Consider the following 14,737-nt stretch of genomic DNA (forward strand, 5'->3'; position numbering starts at 1 on the left):
AGTGGTTCTATGGACATGAACCAAATCATGATTCATCTGTGGAGAGGGGATTATATTGTCTTCTTAGGACTAGTAGTTTAACACCATTTATTGTCTGTTTTACATAGCTAACAAGCACTTGAGCAAGCATGGACCTAAGTGAGAGCTAGGAGCAAAGGGATTAATGGTCCAGCCATGGCCATAAGTAGAGTAGCTAATTAGGGGAATCAGGAGAACAAAATTCTTACCAATTCCAAGATTTTGGATGTTTACTTTTATCTTTGAAGCTAATTTCTCACAATACCTCAACTTTCTCTAATTATCCTTATTTGGTATAAAAGCAACAAGTTTCTCCCGGCTGCATATAGAGACCACCTTAACTCATAAGAAGTGTTCCTATCCTCTTCAGTCCGAAGAACCATATTATCTAAGGACTCTAACTGGGCTTCCATATGGGAAGCAGAATTTTCTAGATGGCCCAGGAGGCCTCTGTCTACTTGAGCATTGAGTTTCTTAGTTTTTATCTCCCAAGATTTGGGATAAAATCCCAGCTGCAGTGAATCCCACAATGCCTACCCCCAAAATGGTGATATTTTAATTTACTGATATGTGATTTTATTTGTATGTTAATAAATAAAGTTGCCTGGAGATCAGAGCTAATAGCAAGCCATAGCAGAAACTGGGAGGTGATTGTGCAGGCCTTTAATCCCAGCTCTTGGGAAGCAGAGCTAGGCGGATCTCTGTGTGTTCAAGAATACAGCCAGCATGGAGACACATGCCTTTAATCTCAATACTAACCATAGAAGAATTGGAGGTCTGTACAGACAGGCAGTGACGAGGCGGTCATGTGGTTGGGTTTACAACCAATGAGAAGGCAGAATAGAAAGTCTATAAAAAAGACAAACAGAAAGGAAGTAGGTCTCTTGCTGAAGAGGACAATAGCAGCAGTGAAGGGTACAGTTTTTAGCTCTGACCTCTTGGACTTTCATCTCTGAATTGGCTCTGTGTTTCTTATTTAACAAGACCGTTCATCTACACCCCAAAATTAGGGGAATAAGAATGTGAACAGTATGTCATACATGGGGAAACCCAAAATCTAGATTTAGCTGGGCCTTGCACTCTTTTCCATTATAGATGAACACCTGTGGTATAACATACATGAGTACACAAAAGACTGCGTTCTCCTTCAGTACAAACAATTCAGAAGATGCAAACTTGGATGAGCCATTTGCACAAGTCAAGTAGTCTGTGGGGCCTGGGAATACATTTGGCCACCATTCTTGTAATTAATCTGCTGTGTATGGCTTTAGGAATCTGCATAAAGGGAAACTATCTGGGCAGTATCTTGATGACATTGAACAGACATTCCTTTCTTGGAGGTCCCTCAGGGTGAGCTTATGCTGATCCCATTAACAGCTGTTAGGGTATAAGTTACAATTTATTCTTTTATTAATTCCAAACCCAACATATTATGGGGGCTTGGAGTCATGGCACAGCCAGAAGTACTGACCTATCTTAAGAATTGTTAAGAAACTGATAATTTTTTTCTAGCATTCTGAACCCTGAAGGGCTGGCTTCTGCTGCCTCCTGGATCCTTATCTTTGAGGTTATCAAATGAATTCCTGGGGAATTTAGAATGTTATGGTTTGCTATCCTAGAGGACTCATATTTGGAACTCTCTCTCTTCACCAGAAGACCCACAGTTCCAGGGATATACTCCTACCCAGGAGTATGAAAACCATCTCCTAGTAGCTTCTTAATGTAATATTTCATAGACATCTACTTGGGAGGTAGGTTGGATCCTATTGATAGATTAGCAATGACCTCCCAGGTTACAGTCTTTTTTATTTTTGTACTCAATTTTCTAACTGATGGTGTTTGGGGGTTACCAAAAAAGACAAAACAGAACAACAATAATTATAGAGCCTATGTCTGTCTTACTTCTTTTGGAGGTGGAGAAGCTGGTGGCAAGTCATGTGTCATTATCTTGTATAGCCTCCTTTACTTGGATGTGATGGGTCCACAGGGTAACATCAGCAGCCTTCATGTCTGTAAGAGTGATAAGGACCACAGGTTATGGGCCTTTCCATGTTGGCTCCAAGTTCCAGGTCCAGAACCTTTTCACCCACACAAAATTTCCAAGCAGGCTCAGACATGGGCAAGTGTGTAACCTCTTAAACAATCTGATGAATAGTCCTAGGGGTCTCTTGCAGGGTCTGTAAGAACTTGAGGAGGGAATGGTTAGTAATTTCTGTCTTATGAAATTCTTGATATAGGGTGTATCCAGTCCTTAGGAGAGCAAAAGTAGGAGGTTGGCCTAATTTTCACTGGTTTCAAGGACAAATTTAGTTTACCTTTCCTGAGCTTTGTGGCCTCTGGGCACAATGTAGTTTCCAATTAATATTTAGGACCTTTGCCAAATTTTAGCTGTAAGGGGTAGGAATTTGTCAGACTCCCAGGAGAGAGACAACTGAAATCTATGAATTAAATATTGGAGGTGGGATTTAGTTGCTGTTGATGTTTTTTATCTGAGCATAATTTCCTTGACAAGAATTGAATATCTAGGCTTATTTTAGTCACCCACAGATGGGTGGCCTGGTGGAGTGTGGTGACCATCTGTCTTCTGATAATGGCAGGGAATACAGGTCTTTCATCTGACAAGAGCAACCAACCATTTACCATCATTTTGGCATCCCCTTTTTCCTATATGGTTTGTTTGAGTACAGGTTCAGCTCTGGAGCAATTCAGGCAGGATAAACAAGATCTGGAGAGGCCCCATTTGTTCTAAGGTCACCTTCTGGTGGCCGAGGCTATTATCCTGTTTCCTTGGGCCTCTGGGGATTCCTCTTGTGGAGGATTATGGCTACCTTTCTTGGCAGCCATATAATCTGTAGTAGGGCTAAGATTTTCTTTTTGCTTTCATTTTTTATTTCATTTCTGGATGAACTGAGTAGCTCCCTTTCTATAGAGAGAGCCCCCATAGACATGCACTGTGGCAAATGCATGCAAACTGTAGATGTATAAAGTGATGGCTTTGACCTTCCTCCAGTGAAATGCCTGGATTAAGATCAGGAGTTTAGCCCTTTGTACTGAAGTCCCCCAACTGAGTACTGCGACCAGACTCTCCTGTCCCAGGTGACAACTGTAGCCCCAGCATACCTAATATCATCTTAACAAAACTGCTCCCATCAACATGCAGTACCTCTTCTGTTTCTCTTAGCCAGACATCCATTAGGCCAGGTCTGATGGACTGGACTTCATTAGTCCCTTTCAGGCAAAGGGGTGGAACGGAATTGTGAACTATGCACTCTTCCCCACTCCAAGGGAATCCATGACCTCAATTTCTCAATGTCTAGGCTCTAGGGAATTTGCTTGGGCTCCAGAAATATGGTGAGGTATCTACCAGAGAAAACCACTCAAACCCCAATTCTAGCTCTAAGAAAGTCTGTAGTAGTCACCTGAGAGACACTGTGTATTTAAGACTTGAGTGCAGTTCTGAGCCTTTCTATAGGTAAGAACATAAGCACCAAAACCACATCCTGGGATGAGACAACTAAGTTAGCAAGGAAATATAGCCAGAAATGGAACCACAGAAGCCAAAAAAGCAAGGTTAGTACATTTAGAGACCTTCCCAGAAATATACACTGATAAACTGCATTTGTTCTCATTTTGGCAGATGTTGCTGCCTATGTGTTGGGTTCCAAGACCTGAATGGTACTTCCATCATGCTGTCATTTAAGTTATAGGGGCCTACTAAGGTCTAGTAACCTGCTACATAGCCTTCTAAGTCCATCTAGTGGTGATCATATGTATATTTGTTTATAGCTGATCTCTTTGGATTAGACAACCTATCACAAGGTTCCTACCCTAGCGAAGGCTCATTCTTCCTCTCTCAGAAGGCAATAATTACCAGTAGATCTTGGTAATTATATATGGTTGAGATTTTACAAGATTCTTCTCTCACCTACATTTCTGTTTTTCATATTGTCTTTTTAAGGTGACCATATTTTTGAGATTTGCAAGGTATAGCTTTCCTGTCATATATAAAAGAGGCTATCTAATGGAAGATGCCCTCTCTAGCTCTTACAATAATTTTTAAATAATATGTTAATAAATTATCAGAAAATTTTATACAATTTCATATCTTGACCACAACACTCCCCATTTTCACCTGAAATAATTCTTCCCTTTGTGTTCTTTTTTATTTAATTTTATTTTAGAAGAGACTATCTCAGGGACCTCTCTTAGACCTCTGATTATTATAACCTTCCTGCCCCTTCTTCCATAATGTTCTATGAGCCTTTAGTGTAGGGTTTGCATTATAAATGTACTAACTGGGGGTGGGAACACCAAAGTCAAATGATTTCTATATTTAGATTAATTGTGACTTTCTGTGATTATCTCTGTGTGATGAAAAAAAAGAAAGAAGAGCTTTTTAATGGGGATGGAAACAGTTATCTGTGGATGTAAGGATAAATAGAATGAAGTTAGAATTTGATCTCCTCTAGAAAACTGAAAGTAGTCATTATTTCCATAAGTTCCATTGCCTCATAAGACACAGGTATTTGGCTAAATTTACAGTGACAAACATGAATTCCCTCTTACTAAGCAGGCCTTAAATCCAATTAGATAACTGTTGGCAATCTCCAAGATATAAGCACTACTATATCTGGGTACTTTATTCCCTGAGGATTTCAGTAGACTGACTACATGACTTCGGCTGTTTTTCAAATCAACTGAGATTTCTATGTGTACTTTATAAACTATACTTAATTATTTTGTATTGAAATATTTTAATTGACAAGTTAAATTATATACTACTGTTACAACCCACATTGAAATAAACACACTGTCTTAGTTAGGGTTTCTGTTGCTGTGAAAAGACACCATGACCACAGCAACTCTTCTAAAGGAAAACATTTAATTGAGGTGGTGGCTTACAGTTTCAGGGGTTCAGTCCATTATCATCATGGCAGGGAGCATGGCAGCATGCAGGCAGACATGATGCTGAAGAAGTAGCTGACAGTCCTGCATCTTGAAGGCAACAGGGAGTCCACTGAGACACTGGATGTTATCCTGAGCATAGGAAACTCAAAGCCTGCCCCCATAGTGACACATTTCCTCCAACAAAGCCATACCTAACTCCACAGCCATTTCTCTTAGTAGTACCACTCCCTATGAAATAACAAGGGCCAATTACATTCAAACTACTACACATACCTTGTGGAATGTCACAATTGAACTAACCAACATGTAATGCCTAATATATATTTTGTGGTAAGAACACTTAAAAATCTACTCTCTTAATTTTCAAAGTCTAATACATTTCTAATAATCCTTGGTAGCATATTGTCAGGCAGATCTATTAAACATAAGCTTCTAATGTAGCTGAAATTTAGATTTTTCCCCATATGTCCCCATACTACACATTCTGTTACTCCTGATAATCGCCATTATCTTAGCTTTTATGAGTTCAATTTCTTTAGCTTTTCCATGTTTGTTAGGTCACATAATAGTTGTCATTTTGTGTCTGGCTCACTTCACTTAGCGTAATATCATTAAAATTCATCCATGGTGTTGAAATTCAAAAGAATACCCCCCTTTTTTTGAGAATACATACCACATTCTATTTATCCACTTGTACATTGATAGATATTTAGGATAATTCAGTGTTTGGTTTCTTGTGTATACTACTACAAGAAATATGGATTTTCTTATAGTTTAGATATAAATTTAGTAGTGGGAATTTTGATAATATGGTAATTCTGGTTTAATATCTGAGGAACTTATATACTGTTTTATACAATGGCCATGCTAACTTACTATATTACTTACTTTTCTGTTGTTATACTAAAATACCACAAACAAAAGCTGCTTAAAGAAAAGAATTTACTTTGGCTTACAGTTCCGGAGGCAGAGTCCACGGTGGTGGAGCTATCACAGCACTGCTGAAGCAGGCTGATCACATTTCCATCCACACACACAGGAAACAGAGAGAAGGAGCAGGCAGTGGGCCCAGGTTAGAAACTCTCAAAACCCAACAACAATGACATACTTCCCTCAGAAAGGCACCCCTCCTGAAGGTTCCATAGTCTCTCAAATGGCATTGGCAGCTGAGGACCAAGTGTGCACCTACAGGAGGCTATGGGGGACATTATTTTGGTTAATAGCTTCATGTGCAGTTCACACTGAAGCTTTGAGCATTGAATACAAGGCCATTATACAATACTGGGTGTCAACTACCTTCTGAAACCTTGGTACAAACATTCAAGACTGTTTAATACTTGTATTTTACCTGCACAAAAACCAGCACAAGATCAACTATGTCAAGTTCTACTTGGCATATCACATGGGAAGGAAAACTTAACTATCTCCCTGATGGTTTGCTATCAACCAAAAAGGGGTCCATGCTTCTTAGTGACTGAGATCTGAAGAAAGGACTAAAGCAAAAAAGCAATCTTAAGACACTAATTTTGAAATGCACATGTCACTTTTTCTTTCCTTTATTTTCCAAAATAATTCACAAGACCAGTCACACATATTCTAATTGTTAAAAGAATTTCCAAAGCGAGCCAACACTCAGAAAGGGAAGTAGACCTCCTTTTAGAAGGAAGGAGCTGTAGAATCACAGTGCTTTTGAAATATTATGTGAAAAACATGAACTCATTTTATAAATATACTATGCAAATATTTTGTTTATCATGGTGTGCCAGCACACAGATCCTACCAGAACCATAGAAGAACCTCAGATATTTGTTGCACAAGTGAATATGTTTATACCCCATTGTGAGGACAGTTTATATGAAAAATAAGATTGTTTCCCTTCCAGCCTCTGTCTTTTCAAAAATGCACAGGTTCAGAAGTTAAACCTCTTATTTCATATATTTTTTTAAAAATTTTTTAATTAGGCTTTTTTTTTTTTTCAAAAGAAAAAACCATCAAAGAAAGTTGAGAGAAGAAACAAAAAGAATTTAGGAATACCTACATTTGGAGCTGACAAGTATCTTTGTCATTTGAGACACATTCAAAACTTCTGGTGTTTAGCTCTTGGGACTGGATTGAGCAGCAGAAGTTGGCGTTGGCGTTCTACATCTTAATCTCTGATTCATTTCCTTGCCACCTTTCAAGTAAAAGACTAAAAATAAATTTGAATGTTTGTTCCAATAAGTAACTCACATTTGTATTTTACATCTTAAGGCCATTAAGCATGCACTCTAGTTTTGTTCAGATTGTTTGTTTAAAAAATGAATCATCAGGAGTAGGTAGAAATCAATGAACATTGATTAGTTCTACAAAACATTTGAAATATAACCTTAGAAGCAAAAGGTCACCTAATTAGTCATATCAATTAAAAGAAAAATTCCCATGCACCTCAAGGAATAGTCACTCATCCACTACTGTGCCCAAGTTTCATGAAATGCTAACAATTACAAATGTTAGCAGCTTTCTATTGTCAATAAATATTTTTCATTTTGTTTCAGAGTATGAGGTTTTTATTACACTTTTTTATTTTTAATTTGCTTATAAATTTCATACTGTTAATTGATATTTTTCAAATCCAAATCTGCAAGGTTCCATAGAGGAGTAATTATGACCCCTATTATTGACACAGTGTAGGAACCATATAATATTTTCTATCAAATTATTTATATGCCTTTTAAAATAAGAAGCTTTCTTCCTAATCTCACCCAAAAATTTTCATATAAATTTTACTCTATCATTGAGATTTATATGTAAAAATGTATAATTTCTGAAAGGCTTGGCCTATCAAAAATATATATTTTGTGACTCTTCTAAAATTTATTTACAAAACAAGTTCTTAATTTTCCTATTAAATATTTAATACTTCTCACCTACTGAATTTGAAAAAGCAAACTTGAATTTTACTACTAGAAATGATATACAGAATCTGATCTTTTAATTTTTCAAATAGGTAAGAGATACAATTCAGGTATTTTTCTCTAAAATTAATTTTACAATAAAAATCAAATTTGATGATGGAATTACATCCCATTTGGCAGATTGCCTGTCTTTCATGCATCATGAAGTCCTGGAGTTCAAGGCTGCCTGGGATAGGCTGCCTCAGACAAATGTGTTAAATTAATACTACGTTGGAACAGTGATATTTAACAGCCAATGGCCAGCCAAAGATCTTCCTTTCCTATAATACCTATTTTTCTAGTCAGTTATGATTTTCATAAATGATAAAGTATATATGTACATATATGCATACACATAAATAGAAAAGGAATTTAAGAAAAATAATTTCTGGGTGGAAGCATTCTAAAGACATAAGGTTTTACATTATGTCTTTGGAACATTGAAACAACTGTCTTTGAAAATTCGCCAGGTGAAATTTGCCACTAAAATCTCATTCCAGGCTTCCCTTAGTGCTCTGGTTCTTGTGATCTTTAAAAGAATGTAGATGTGGTTTGACCTCACAACATAGTGCAGAAGATAGGTAGGTTTTATTACAGAGTCTTGAGAATAGACACTGGTCAAAGACACCATTGTCGTAGAGCACACTCTTAAAGAGGCTAAGATTGGGCACCAGCCAAAGAGACTCCTATGCTGGTTAACATCTTAGGTAGCCTTTGTACTACATTTTCTAAATTCTCTATAACTGACCACTTTCTCTGCAGTAAATTTTCCTAAGTGATAAAAAGGTCCACTTGGATAACACTTAACTTAGAAAACTGTGATATGCTTTTTATTTACTTTTTAACATGAAAGTCTCAGGCTAGAGAGGAATCTTTTGTCTTTCAAAACAACTGACAATGTCAAGTCTTCACCAAGAGCCAGAGAAATGACTCAGATCTCTTCCTGTAGTTTCAGTTCCTGGTGTTAGTGATCATTATGAGGGAGTAAATCATCTCCATGACACCCAAACCTGCTGACAGATAACTACAACTTAACAAAAGATGCAAAGGCAACAGAAAATTATTCAGGGGAAGGGAATAGAATGTTTGCACTGTAGGGGTTAAGCTGCCCTAGGGACAGTTTTGTCATGATGCAGAATAACAATAATAAAAGAATAGTAATGATTAACAATACAATATAATTTAGTCTAGTGTCACAAAATATTTGTTAAGATAAATAGAATGAATATTTTAATAATAAATTGTACTATTTACTGATAAATTAAAGGCCTTATTTTTTTTTATTTATGGATGTTTAAGGGTCTTTGTAAGTATTTTTCCTGAAAGCCCAAATCCTTAAATGTGTAGATATATATGACAAGTAAATATCTATTTCCACTTTAAAATGCTCAAATCAATGGAAAATTTGTGACATAAAAACAAAACAATGACCGAATTTTAGGGCAGGCCAGATCTCTCACCTCTCCAAATGACAACTCTCAGCTCTAAGGTAGTTTATTCTGTTTTTGTTATTTAAATATTTCGGTTGTATTTGATAACCAAGTTTAATTTGCAACTTTTTTCTGAAATATGCATATGCATTTGAGACCAGCTATCTGGAGGTGCACTCAAATTCCTGTAACTTTTAAGATCCTGATGAAAGAACAGTTGTGAAAATACTGCAGTTTAAGCACGCTAACATTATAGGATTTTTTTTTCCCAACACATCTTAAGAGTCAGAGTGGCTCAAATAGAAGCAGTAAAGCTCCATAAAATAGAGGAAAATCTAGTAAAAGTAGAAAATTCTGATTCTACCACTCTGTTATTATTCATCCTTCTTAAATTCTTCACCTAGTGCCTATGGTGAGATATTTTGTGCAGCCTTGGTTCAGGGAGGGGCTTGCCTCATCAATTCAGTGTACCAGGCTCAATTCAATGTAACAATGGGGGATGGGTTGGGCGGGGAAGGCTGGGGGTGGGAGGAGGGAGGACAGGGGAATTTGTGGTTGATGTGTAAAATGAATAGAAAATCTCACAATTTAAAAAGAAGTCTTCACCAACTGCAGAGCCTAGCATGAGCTTACAAATGGTATACTCTATGTTAGCGCTCCCTCCTGTGGCTCCTCTTAGAAATTCATATGGTCTCTGAAGAAGCACTCTAAATTTCACATTTTTACTATACAAATGAAGTAGGAAGACTTCAATATTCTGAGAGGTATTGAAACATAGTTTCTAACATTGATTTTTGTAACCTGTCAAATGTAATAGAATGAAGGTTTTTAAATTAGCAAAGCATGATCACAGACTTTACATCAGCAATATGAGAATAAAACTTTTTGATTTGTCTTTAGAAGAAAACTAGTTTTGAGGAGGTAAGCGAATATGTGAAAGGTAATATAAAATGTAATAACATACTAGTTTATTTTTCTTGTCTGTACTGATAAGAAATGTGTGTTTACAGGTAAGAGTTATCAATACAATCCTTAACGATATCCATTTAATTATTTATTTATTTACTTGCTTACTTATTTACTTATTTTGTACCTGATATGAAGCTAAGTGTCTTTTCTGTTGGTTTAATGAGAAGCACCACTTGCTCCTGGCATTGTAACCATGATCCTTTGCTGAAGTCTGGATGATAAAAGCTGTATTCTAAAGGGATAATTGTATCTGTCCCCTCAGGTATTACAGTATCACATTGTTAGTTTTACTTACAAAATTGGTGTGTTTAATAGTACTGAGGGAGTTAATAATAGCAATGAAGCCTAGTGTTTGATGACCACCAACAAAAAGAATTGAAAGGCCTATATGATGTACCTAATAAAGGAATGGAATTGTAAATGCTGCTGGGCCCCAGAAGGATGTAAATGCTTTATTCCACAGTACAGGCTATCTTCCCAAATGGAACATTTTTAAGGCCACTTTTCTTCTACCTAGATTTTAAAAAAATCTGTTTCAAAGATAACTTGAGGTCCAGGTCTCCACGACCTCCTTTAAAAAATGACCAATTAGCCTATCTCGTAGTTGAATTTACAAACTAGTCTAAGACACTAGCTGTTGTCCCATAGCTCTAAAGTTGAAATATTTAATTTCATGGCATGGTGGAGAGGTGTTAACTTGATTCCATTTACAATTTATTTGTAAATAAACCAATTTTCATGTTACAATTTGTTTCTTCGTGTCATTAAAATTATAAGGAAACTTTGAGGTCAGTTTATGAATCTACATAACCACCAACAGAGTAACATCAGTGTCTATGCCATCTTCATAGATATCCTCACTTAATTGATTTGAACCATGTTGATATGTCAAGGGGAAAATGTGTCACGGGGAAAATGTCGAGACAAAAAAATGCCCCAAAACAAAATGTCAAAAAAAAAAAAATCCAGCCAAAGAAAATCTCCATCTGCAATGTGATGTCTCTCAGGAGAAACACAGTGTGAGAAACCACTGTTTTATGTGATGTGGAGTTGTATACATCAGTAACTTGTATATGTGCCTCCTTTTTTATAAGACTACTTCTGTTATGGTGTTGAAGCTTTGTTACTTTGTCTCCATGGCAAATCTGTGGATGTTTCAGGTAGATTGCAAGATGAGAGAGATGATTCTGATATTATAGCCAAGAGACTGGTTGGCCAAGAGCATTCTAAGAATGGACAAGTCTAAAGTAGTTGTTACAGTATGGACTTGTTTGTGGCTACTACAAAACTGGGAAAGTTGGGCATTTATAGAAGGTTTTTGTTGTTGTTGTTCTTATATTTGAAACAAAGATGTGAAGACAGGAGCCTAGATCATGGAAAGCAACAAAAAGTGGTGTATTATTCAGTGTTCTCTAGAGGAACATAAATTATAGAATGAAGAGAGAGAGGGAGTAGGAATTTATTAGAATGGCTTGCAGGCTGTAGTCCAGATAATCCAGCAATAGCTGCCTATGAAAGAGAGGTCCTAGAATCCAAAGGTTGTTTAATGTGTGAAGCTGGATGCCTCAGCTGGTCTTCAGTAGACACTAGAATCCTGAAGAAATAAACCCTAATGCCAGTGAAAGAATGGATTTGCTACCAAGAATGAAAACAAGCAAGCAAAGAGAGTGTCCAAAAATAAGCTTCCAAACTTCTTTCTTCCATGTCCTTTATAAGCTTCCAGCAAAAGGTTGTGGTCCAGATTAAAAGTGTGTCTTCCTACCTCAAAAGATATGGACTTAAACAGTTGTTCTTTCCACCTCAAAAATCCAGATTAGAAATGGGTCTTCCCACCTCAAATGGTTTGTTTGGAAATCCTTCACAGGTATGCCGTCATTTGGGTTTTAGTTAATTCCAGATGTAGTCAAGTTGACAACTAAGAATATCCACAAGTCCACCCTTTGTCAACTTGACACATAATCATATCTCCTTATATCATGCTTAATTTCCAAATAAAAACAATAATCAGGTCATAATTTTGCCTAACATAAAATAGCTATTCTATGGGCAATAGTAAACTCATTATATATTTAATCAGGTTATAATTATACCTAATATGATAAAGCTATCCTTTATACAACTGCAAATAATTTATAAATTTATAATAGATGGCAATGTCTCTTGAGGAATAAACTTTTAATATCTCCAACTTAAACCCACTGATATTCTCTTAATTGAATCACATGATAAAGAGATCAAGGAAGGAAAACACAAATGTCTCTACAAACACATTCAAAATTCAAAATAAAAAAAACAACAGAAACACATCAATTATAATCCTCATTTCTGCAACTAGTCATGTGGCTTTAGCTGGTATTTGTAACCACCTTCTTCTATTACCCATTCTGTATTTCCTCCACAGCAAGCACCTCAGGAGGTCTTGGCTATTTTCCCGGAGGAGTGAGTCATATCTTCATTCCTAACAGATATGACTAGGTAGGACATTTTAGTTTGTCATAAAGCCTGAACAAAGATATTTTAGCTTCCCAATGACATGGTAACACCAAGTGATGTCCTGAAGGATCTCCTGCACTCCAGACCAAAATAATCTTTCTTACCTCCCTTGTGAAGAAACAATCCAATTTCTCCTTGATAATCTGGATCAATCATCCCTCCTAACTCTGTTATTCCTTTCTTAGTCTGTTAGAATAAGGGCATCAGAAGCTGGAAGTGGCCATGGGGAAGTCTAAACTTCCTGTTCAATTAAATGTTTGCTGTGGCTCCTGGAAAAAGCACTCCCCCATCTGAACCAAAACTTCTAGGCCAGCAGAACTTAAAGTTGTAGGAAGAGGAAAGAAAAACAATTTAATGGGTCACCAGGAATAATAGTAAGTAGACTATTTCCATTCCATCACTTGATTACTGGAACTGTGGATCCTGACTTGGGCAGAAACCGCACCATATATTGGACACTGATTCAAAGCATTTTTTTGCCTCCTGGAGAACGTTGCCTCATTCCTCTAGGCTGCTGTCACTTAACTGGCACAAAGATTGTGCCTTCACGAGACCACCCCATTTTTCTGTTAGCCTTTCTTTAGGGAGGCAGGGAACATAACAAGTTTGGGTTCCATGATCATACTGTCATTGTTGCACTTCTCTGACTGTGAAGTGAGTTTCATGGTCAGACACAATACTGTGTAAAATATTATGACAGTGGATAAGGTCTTCTGTAAGTCCATGGATGGTGGTTTTTGTAAAAGCATTATCTTCAGGAAAGGCAAATTCAGAACCAGAATAAGTATCTACTCCAGTAAGGAAAAAAAAATTGTCCCTTACAAAGAAGTGGTTCAATATAGTCAACCTGCCACGATATCACTGGCTGGTGACCCTGGGGAATGGTGCCATACCTGGGGCTCGGGGTTGTCTCTGATGTTGACAGGTCTGTCACTCAGCAGCAGCTGTAGCCTGGTCAGTCTTGGTGAGTGGCAGTCCATATTGTCCAACTCATGCATAATCTCCACCACTACCACCATGGCCACTTTGTTCATGGGCCCATTGAGAAATGAGAGGAATGCTGGAGAAAGAGGCTGACTATCCACAGATTGGATCATTCTATCTACTTGATTATTGAACTTCTCCTCAACTGAAGTCACCTTTTGGCGAGCATTTACATGAGACACAAGTATCTCCACACCCTGTCTCCATTTGGAGAGATCTATCCATATACTTCTTCCCCAGATGTCTTTTCCACCAATTTCCCAGGCATGTTCTTTCCAAGTCCTTGACCATCCAGTCAATCCATTGGCTACATCACATGAGTCAGTTGAACAATCATACATCTAGCCATTTCTATGTCCAAAAGAAATATATAACCATGTGTACCACCCAAAGTTCTACCTACTGTTAATTTTTCCCTTCACCAATGTGTTTCAAGGTTGTTCCAGAAAGGGGTCGTAATACTATAGCTGTCCACTTCTGCTTGGTTATGGCATAACATGCAAAATCATCAGTGAACCAGGCACTAGTCTCTTCTCCCTCAATCAACTGATCATAGGGCATGCCACATGAGGCGATAGGCACATGCTTGGCAACAGATAAGATTGTAATGTGAATAGAATCCATGGGCATCAACTTTTCCACATAATTTGATTGTGTGTTCATTCCTACACAGACCCAATCATGTATAGTCTGCTTCCATTTGAAAATAGATTGCTTCAGTTCACATTCACTTTTGGACTTGTTAGGTATATTAGTTGGGGTTCTCTAGAGAAATAGAACTTATAGAATGAATGTGGGGGTTCCTACAAGCATCACAGCCAGCAAGGAAACAACCTGGGTGAGGAAAGAATGAAGCTCATTTCCACTCAACTTACTTTGCCAGACCATTGTTATTTCAAATTCCTACAGTCTGATACCAGGTCATTTATTTTAGCCATATTTAAGCACAGCACAATGTCCAAAGAAAAATTTCTGTTGTCAGTTTACTCAGTCCCACATGAA

General features: G+C 37.2%; 1 pseudogene; it reads right to left on the bottom strand.

Moving 5' to 3' along the window:
* Nucleotides 1–13,134: 13,134 nt before the first annotated feature.
* On the bottom strand, nt 13,135–14,398 carry LOC114702441 (annotated as a pseudogene).
* Nucleotides 14,399–14,737: the final 339 nt, after the last annotated feature.

Source organism: Peromyscus leucopus, chromosome 4 (assembly GCF_004664715.2).
Source record: "Peromyscus leucopus breed LL Stock chromosome 4, UCI_PerLeu_2.1, whole genome shotgun sequence".
Classification (NCBI taxonomy): domain Eukaryota; kingdom Metazoa; phylum Chordata; class Mammalia; order Rodentia; family Cricetidae; genus Peromyscus; species Peromyscus leucopus.